Raw genomic sequence first — 10,040 nt, forward strand, 5'->3', positions numbered from 1 at the left:
AGAGAAGACAATGATCATGTGATATTTGGGTTAAATGACCAAGAATACAAGAATAATAATTACAAGAAAGACAATGATTGTTTTAAAGAAATTCTTTCAGCTGTGTCTTACTTTGTCAATATCAGGCGTGGACTGTATATCCACTGTCATCTCCTTGGTTCAGAGCCCTTGGACAAAATGACTGCTTCTTGAAATTATCTGCTTCTGGAGACTTTTTTGACTTGGTCTCAATTTAAATCTCATGTGAGTAGAAATCCACTGCTTTGATAGTTTGTAGCTTGGTTAGTAGTTCACTTGCGTGACACATGAGCCTATAGTAAGAATAGAAATGGTTCCCAGTAATGCTGAAAAGCATTGCCATCTTGATATGTGTTATTGGTTGAATTGTATTCCCTAAAAAAGATATTGGGTTCTATCCCTGGGTTGGGAAGATTCTCTGGAGGGGAAAGGCTACCTACTCCAGTATTCTGGCCTGGAGAATTTCATGAACTGTATAGTCCATGGGGTTGCAGAATCAGACACGACTAAGTGACTTTCACTTCACTTCATTTCAAAAAAGATATACTGGAATCCTCACCACTAGGACCTGAGAATGTGACATTATTTAGAGGTAAGGGCTTTACATAGGTAATCATGTGAAAATAAGGTAATTTGGGGTGAATCCTAAAACAGTATAACTGGTGTATTTATCATAAGGGAAATTTGGAAACAAAAGCATGTACCCAGGGAGGACACCACATAAAGACTAGACTTCTGCTGCCATGTGCCAAGGAGCCAGAGATAGAAGAGAGACCTGGAGCAGATCTTCCCCACTGTCTGCCTAGGGAGACATGAACAATTCTAAAAGATTATCTTTTGTCTTTTGCCACAATAAAGGCTTTAGTCAGAACTATTAATTCTGGAATCTGGAAGATCGAATATTATGTAATGGATGGCTACATTTTTGGTAGACACAGCAAAAGAGGATGCCTTTGTAATTTCTAAAAGAAAATCCATCTATAAGTCGTATTAAGTCAAGATGAACTAAAAGGGTTCTGTAAGATCAGTCCTGGACATGCTTTCCTTAGTCATTGCTATAGTCACATGTTTTCCCTTCATCCTGAAAAGGAATCAAGTTGCAAGAGTAAGGTTTGACTTTTGTTAAATAGGGATATATAAAAGAGATAATTAAAAAAGCTTCATAAATGCAAACGTTGCTGATAGAGAAATCTTGAGTGTTGTCTAAAAGTATTATAAAAATGATTGTTCAGGAGGTGCAAATCATGGAGTTGGTGAGACACAAACAATATATTGGCAGAAGCTTCAACCTGTCTGGCAGATGTGCTCACATTTTGCAAGCCTAAAAAGTATGCCTTGGTTACTAAACCATGGAATAGGCTAAAAGAGGCAACCTACTGGCTCTCATGAGCTAATACTCCACATATAGCAGCTTTTCTTTCTTTAACGGAAGAGAAAAGGGTTTGGCATGGTTGGGATACCCAAAGTGGAAGATAGTTGAAGAGAAGCAGTGAAAAAGGAGAAAGCTTCTTCATTTCTGCTTTCCATGGAAGAGACTCAGGAACTGTTGCTTTAATAAGCTCATGAAGGGACTGAGCTATTTTTTAAATTAGGCATTTATTGTTTGTAATAACCAGTCAATCCTCAAAAAGAAAATGGTTTCATTGTTTTTCTTAGTTTAGAACTTTGGTAACATGGAAATTTTATGTGTTCTGGTGAACAGAAAGTATCCATGGCTGACAGATTGTGACCCAAATAATTTGTAATTTCTTAGCAAAATTATAGCTTTTTTCTACGTGGTTTGTAAAGTTTTTCAGTTAATCTTAAGAACAGTTATAGGAAGACTTCCTGTGAAGTGCTTAGGTTAGTAAAGGCACAGTAATCTATATACTGTACAAGGATGAACTCTCAAAGAAAAATGAATTCTTTTGTTTAGATTGACTTGTTTAGATGGAGGGAAACATGAGGATTCTGTAAATCCCTGAGGTATAAACATCTAGATATACAATTCATTTTCCCACAAAATAGCAAATATTAACTGGCTTTATGTGTCAAGGAAGGAAAGCTGCATATAGACTGACTACTGTGAAATATTGACTTTTTCAGGGGCTGGAAGATAAGGCATATTTGTGTTGGGAACTGCTAGGTATCTGGGCATCAAAATTCCATCACCCACCTTGAGATCATGAACAAGCGGGGGCAGTCTCTTTTGAGCTTCTTACCTCCCTGTGTGGGAGTACAGATGTTGTCATCCTTATTCTAATAAAGACTCAATAATGAGTTTTATTCCTGAACTTTCTTCAAGTTTGAATAGATATTGGGATGACCTCAAAGGGGAGTTATAAGGATTCATTTGACTTTTATTAGGTCAGTTTCCAATATTCTAGTCACATCAATAAGTCTTTAAACTGAAGAGTAGAAGGAATCTGATCTAATGTTGCACCAGGCAAGGACAGTACCTGTGAAGGAACTGCTGTAGTTTGGGTGGCTCTGATGTGGTGCCCCCTGGCAAACATGGAATTTCATGATGCTGTTGCAGAGCAAGTCTCAATTAAGCTTGCTGGAGCAGAGGCACACAATGGAAATTAGTAAAAGTTACAAGACTAGTCAAATCATAGATGTCAGTGTCTTTCAGAGACAACCTCCCATTATTTTATTAGTACTGAAAGGAACAGGTTGAGACAAAGTAGTGAGATTTAAAATAGAAAATGTAGCATCTGCATTGAGTACAAATAGATATGAAGCGGAGGATGCTATGATATCTTGAGTATCATTGTTGGGCCTCTAATTTGACTAAGCAGGCTTTTCTCACGTTCAGCAGGTAGCCCCTAATGTCACATTTCCTAAAATGTTATATACTTACCATGTGACTGAACCATTTCCCTCCTAGGCATTTACCTATTCAGAGAACTGAAAGTTTATGTCCACACAAACACCTATACAGAAACATTCATAGTAGCTTTATTCTTGGGAGCCCCGAACTAAGACTTCCCTGGTGGCTCAGATGGTAAAGCGTCTGCCTACGATGAGGGAAACCCAAGTTCAATCCCTGGGTCAGGAAGATCTCCTGGAGAAGGAAATGGTAACCCACTCCAGTATTCTTGCCTGGAAAATCCCATGGATGGAAGAGCCTGGTAGGCTACAGTTCACAGGGTTGCAAAAAGTCCAGACGCGAATGAGCGACTTCAATTAGTAGCTTTATTCTTGGGAGCCCCGAACTAGGAACAACCCAGATGTCAATCAACAGGTAAATGAACAAACAAATGCCGACACGTCCATACCATAGGGTACTCGGCAATAAAAAGGGAAACATTGATAAATGCAACAACATGGAAGAATCTAAAATTTGTCTGACTAAAAGAAACAGAAAAGAGTATACAGTATATAATTCCAGTTTTATAAAATTTTTGAAACTGCTAACTATATCTGAAAGAGGAATTCCCCAGGTCAGTAGGTGCCCAATATGCTACTGGAGATCAGTGGAGAAATAACTCCAGAAAGAATGAAGGGATGGAGCCAAACTAAAAAGAATACCCAGCTGTGGATGTGACTGGTGATAGAAGCAAGGTCCGATGCTGTAAAGAGCAATATTGCATAGGAACCTGGAATGTCAGGTCCATGAATCAAGGCAAATTGGAAGTGGTCAAACAAGAGATGGCAAGAGTGAATGTCGACATTCTAGGAATCAGCAAACTGAAATGGAGTGGAATGGGTGAATTTAACTCAGATGACCATTATATCTACTACTGCGGGCAGGAATCCCTCAGAAGAAATGGAGTAGCCATCACGGTCAACAAAAGAGTCCGAAATGCAGTACTTGGATGCAATCTCAAAAACAACAGAATGATCTCTGTTTGTTTCCAAGGCAAACCCTTCAATATCACAGTAATCCAAGTCTATGCCCCAACCAGTAATGCTGAAGATGCTGAAGTTGAACGGTTCTATGAAGACCTACAAGACCTTCTAGAACTAACACCCAAAAAAGATGTCCTTTTCATTACAGGGGACTGGAATGCAAAAGTAGGAAGTCAAGAAACACCCGGAGTAACAGGCAAATTTGGCCTTGGAATATGGAATGAAGCAGGGTGAAGACTAATAGAGTTTTGCCAAGAAAATGCACTGGTCATAGCAAACACCCTCTCCCAACAACACAAGAGAAGACTCTACACATGGACATCACCAGATAGTCAATGCCGAAATCAGATTGATTATATTCTTTGCAGCCAAAGATGGAGAAGCTCTATACAGTCAACAAAAACAAGACTGGGAGCTGACTGTGGCTCAGATCATGAACTCCTTATTGGCAAATTCAGACTTAAATTGAAGAAAGTAGGGAAAACCACTAGACCATTCAGGTATGACCTAAATCAAGCCCTTATGATTATACAGTGAAAGTGAGAAATAGATTTAAGGGCCTAGATCTGATAGATAGAGTGCCTGATGAACTATGGATTGAGGTTCGTGACACTGTATAGGAGACAGGGATCAAGACCATCTCCATGGAAAAGAAATGCCAAAAAGCAAAATGGCTGTCTGGGGAGGCCTTACAAATAGCTGTGAAAAGAAGAGAAGTGAAAAGCAAAGGAGAAAAGGAAAGATATAAACATCTGAATGCAGAGTTCCAAAGAATAGCAAGAAGGGATAAGAAAGCCTTCTTCAGTGATCAATGCAAAGAAAATAGAGGAAAACAACAGAATGGGAAAGACTAGAGATCTCTTCAAGAAAATTAGAGATACCAAGGGAACATTTCATGCAAAGATGGGCTCGATAAAGGACAGAAACTGTATGGACCTAACAGAAGCAGAAGATATTAAGAAGAGGTGGCAAGAATACACAGAAGAACTGTACAAAAAAGATCTTCACGACCCAGATAATCACGATGGTGTGATCACTGACCTAGAGCCAGACATCCTGGAATGTGAAGTCAAGTGGGCCTTAGAAAGCATCACTACGAACAAAGCTAGTGGAGGTGATGTAATTCCAGTGGAGCTATTCCAAATCCTGAAGGATGATGCTGTGAAAGTGCTGCACTATTTGCCAGAAAATTTGGAAAACTCAGCAGTGGCCACAAGACTGGAAAAGGTCAGTTTTCATTCCAATCCCAAAGAAAGGCAATGCCAAAGAATGCTCAAACTACCACACAGTTGCACTCATCTCACATGCTGGTAAAGTAATGCTCAAAATTCTCCAAGCCAGGCTTCAGCAATACGTGAACTGTGAACTTCCTGATGTTCAAGCTGGTTTTAGAAAAGGCAGAGGAACCAGAGATCAAATGGCCAACATCCGCTGGATCATGAAAAAAGCAAGAGAGTTCCAGAAAAACATCTATTTCTGCTTTATTGACTACGCCAAAGCCTTTGACTATGTGGATCACAATAAACTGTGGGAAATTCTGAAAGAGATGGGAATACCAGACCACCTGACCTACCTCTTTAGAAATCTGTATGCAGGTCAGGAAGCAACAGTTAGAACTGGACATGGAACAACAGACTGGTTCCAAACAGGAAAAGGAGTACGTCAAGGCTGTATATTGTCACCCTGCTTATTTAACTTATATGCAGAATACATCATGAGAAACGCTGGACTGGAAGAAACACAAGCTGGAATCAAGATTGCCAGGAGAAATATCAATAACCTCAGATACACAGATGACATCACCCTTATGGCAGAAAGTGAAGAGGAACTCAAAAGCCTCTTGATGAAAGTGAAAGAGGAGAGTGAAAAAATTGGCTTAAAATTCAACATTCAGAAAATGAAGATCATGGCATCCGGTCCCATCACTTCATGGGAAATAGATGGGGAAACAGTGGAAACAGTGTCAGACTTTATTTTTTTGGGCTCCAAAATTACTGCAGATGGTGACTGCAGCCATGAAATTAGAAGATGCTTACTCCTTGGAAGGAAAGTTATGACCAACCTAGATAGCATATTCAAAGGCAGAGACGTTACTTGCCAACAAAGGTTCGTCTAGTCAAGGCTACAGTTTTTCCTGTGGTCATGTATGGATGTGAGAGTTGGACTGTGAAGAAGGCTGAGTGCCGAAGAATTGATGCTTTTGAACTGTGGTATTGGAGAAGACTCTTGAGAGTCCCTTGGACTGCAAAGAGATCCAATGAGTCCATTCTGAAGGAGATCAGCCCTGGGATTTCTTTGGAAGGAATGATGCTAAAGCTGAAACTCCAGTACTTTGGCCACCTCATGTGAAGAGTTGACTCATTGGAAAGGACTCTGATGCTGGGAGGGATTGGGGGCAGGAGGAGAAGGGGACGACAGAGGATGAGATGGCTGGATGGCATTTCTGACTTGATGGACGTGAGTCTGAGTGAACTCCGGGAGTTGGTGATGGACAGGGAGGCCTGGTGTGCTGCGATTCATGGGGTCTGAGTCAGACACGACTGAGCGACTGAACTGAACTGAATTATATATAGTAACCCTGGTGGATCAGACTGTTTATAATCTGTCTCCCAATGCAGGAGACCCAGGTTCTATCCCTGGGTCAGGGAGGTCCTCTGGAGAAGAAAAGGCAATCCACTCTAGTATTCTTGCTTGGAGAATTCCATGGACAAAAGGAGCCTGAAGGGCTACAGTCTTTGGGGCTGCCAAGAGTTGGACTAACACAGAATAGCACATCAGTGCCTGCCAGGGACCTCTTTGGGGAGCCCCTGGTAGAATTGATGAAAAGGGGCATGAGGAAAATTTTGGAGATAACAGTGATGGATTTGTGATTATGGTGATGGCTTCTTGAGTGTATACATGTGCCCAAACTTACCAAATAATACATTTTAAATGTATTCCATCGATTATACGTCAATATATGTTTGTAAACCTAGGGTCACTAAGCCCATGAAGTGTGCATTTCTGATGTAAAGCTCTCAGCTCCATGGGTGACTCAATCAAGTGTTCTCAATGGCAATTCTCCAAACACTTAAAGAGAGCCCAATATTAAACTTACAGTAAAATGCTGATGTTTCCCATGTTTTAGTATAAATATTTTCCCTTTCAAACTCCTAGGGAGAAAATAAAGTCTATATATTAAATTACCTTTCAAATTAAACATCCAAAGGCAAAAAAATTTAAACCCCCAGATCCATTTCTCTTGCCTTTATAAGGTAAAAATCCAACAAAATTAAAATCCCTCCCAGTTTTATTTTGTTCATTCACAGCCAGAAAAGTTAATGCCTAGACGGATTCCTACAGCCATGGCAGCCTGTGTGTTTTCCTTGGCATTTCCTTTCTCATTTGGCACCTCAAAGGTTAAATTAGTTCAGCATCAAGTCTATGGTATGTCTCAATTTTTAAAAGGTCCAAAGATTTAATAGAACATCCAACGTAGTCGTAACACTTGCTTTATGCTCACCAAATTCACTGTGGTTATCATGGACAAAATTATGTTCTCAGAACCAAGTAGTTGTAATTGGCAGTTTATAGCAGAAACTCCATTGTAGAAAATCATTGGTACATAGGAAGGAGGATAACTGGGGTGGCTTTAGTCTCATCAGAATGCCAGCCAGTTTATGCCAACTGTCAGGGGCCCATGCCCTGCACTCGTCAACTAAACCAGAAGAAACTTTGCATCAAGAAGCTAGATTTATCACCATGCATTTAGCATGGCACACTGTATCTTCATTCTGGCATTTCAAACACTGATGCTGTCTTGCAAAGTAGAGATTTGCCGTGGAGCAGTGCCAATCACCAGGTCTCTTGAGGTCCTGATCACATCTAGTATAATCAAATATCTTTATATTCAGATTTTGCTCTTTCATACTGAATTTTATGACTGGCATGAACAATTTAAATCAGGAACTTCCCGAGAGCTCTGTACTGCGTGCAAGTTCTCTGCCTTAGCAAAAGTTTAAAAGCAGCAAATACTGATACAAACATCAATGTTTAGCACATCTGGATTTTTTCTGTCATCAAATTCTTGCCTCAGATGAAAGTTACATTCTGGTAGCTCTTCAGCCTCTGATGAGGCCCCTGATGCTCACCCGTGAATTTAAATATAGTTCAAGGCAGACTGCTGCAGCTTGTACCCTGAGGCTGCCTGCACACGCCAGTGGCTTTGTTAATGACAGCACAGCCAGAGTAGCTCGATAGATCCCGTCTTCGTGGGCATCAGCGGAGGCCATCCAGGTCAGCATTTGGGCGAGCCCCACGGCCACATCTTGTGCTTCAGTGAAGCCTGCATGTCTCCGTCATTCCCCTCCCCTCCCTGCTCCTCTGTTGAGGCCTGCACTTTTTTGCTTAAGGCCCTATTATCACACTGCCTCTGCAGAAACCATCAGTTTTAAGTGGACATAGCTACCCTAAACTTGAGCTCAAAAAACCCCACATGCCTCAGGGCTTAAAGCCTCTTGCTAAAGCCATAGCAGTAAGAAGCCTACTACACATTTATAAAAACATCAAATTAATGGTTCCATATAAGCCTCTATAAACTACCAAGATCAAAACTCCTTACATACTGAAGTCTGAAAGCACATGGTCTGGCCACCCAAAGCTTCTCCACTTTTGTATCATGTTCCCTCACATTTCATTCCTGCTTTATTCCTTAAGGTACTGACCCATGCAGCACGAACTGGAGTTCCAGATATTACATTCCCCCAAACACAGGCCTCTTCCCTGCTCTGCCTCCAACCCCATTCTCTCCTTTATCGACATAGCCTGTTCTTTACTGTTTTCAGTGTTAAAAACAGTAATTAAGGGTACAAACTCCCCGTAGGCAGGCCAGTGCAAGTGTTCTTCACTCAGTCTTGTCCAACTCTTTGCAACCTCAGGGACTGTAGCCCACCAGGCTTCTCAGTCCATGAAAATTCTGCAGGCAAGAATGCTGCTGTGGGTAGCTATTCCCTTCTCCAGGGGATCTTTCCAACCCAGGGATTGAGCCCACATCCCCTGCACTGCTGGCAGATTCTTTACTGCCTGAACCACAGGGAAGGGCAGGCAGGCCAGGTCCTCTCCCAAAGTGATCATATACATAAGTCATACCTCCCTCCCTGAAAGTACAGTAAGATCAGTAAGGAGGCCATGTGTGTTAGGTATGGGTGCCCCCTTCATGTGGAAGGACACATCAGTCATGGATAGAAGTGTTAACCCCATCAGTAATAATATACATCATAACTATTTTTAAGACTTTAAGCTTTTAAATATATCCCAAGTTTTCTTCCCTTTGTAATTTTCTTCATGCTGTCTTCACCCATAATTCTCTTCGCAATCCTGAAGGCTTTTCGCACAGGCCATCTCATTTGTGAAACTTCTGATCTCTATAACCAGATGAACCATCTCTCAAAGACCAAGACCCTGGTCTAGGGCTTAGAGGATGAACCACAGCAACCACCAGGTTGCTTGTTAGAGCATCTATTATGGAGCCCCTCAAGGCTACTCGTCTTGGGATAGGGCTCTTGAATGTGCATCTTAAGAAGCTCTGTGGGTACATCTCCGGTGCAGTCAAGTCTGCATCTTTTGTCTTGAACCCAATGGCCACTGATTGCTTCTCGTTCTATGATGTTATTTGGCACTTACTGCCATCTATGTTCCTCAGAGGAACTTGCATATATAGCAGGTAGTGAACAAAAAGTTAAAATGAACTTCACTAATTTTTACTCATTTTGCAAAAAAGACCAGATCTGTAATGTTTTGTCCTGACATCTAGAAGTAAAACACATGTAAAATCAGTATTAAGCAGTTAACTATTTTACACTGCTTCACAGTCTACTGTTTTTACCAATGTAGCCAAATTTAGGCTGAGTTGTTCATTTTAAATGCAATATATACATGAAAAAGTCACTCAGTCGTGTCTGTCTCTTTGCAACCCCATGGACTGTAACTTGCCAGGCTCCTCTGTCCATGGAACTCTCCTGGCAAGAATACTGGAGTGGATAGCCCATTCCCTTCTCCAGGGGATCTTCCCGACCCAGGGATCAAAACCTGGTCTCCTGCACTGCAGTCTCCTCAAACCCAGGTCTCCTGTAATTTACCATCTGAGCCACCAGGAAAGCCCATATAATATAATGTACTGCAAATTATTAAGCAATGTTCTTCTCTGTAAT

The sequence above is a fragment of the Bos javanicus genome, chromosome 5 (genome assembly GCF_032452875.1).
Source record: "Bos javanicus breed banteng chromosome 5, ARS-OSU_banteng_1.0, whole genome shotgun sequence".
NCBI classification, from domain to species: Eukaryota; Metazoa; Chordata; class Mammalia; order Artiodactyla; family Bovidae; genus Bos; species Bos javanicus.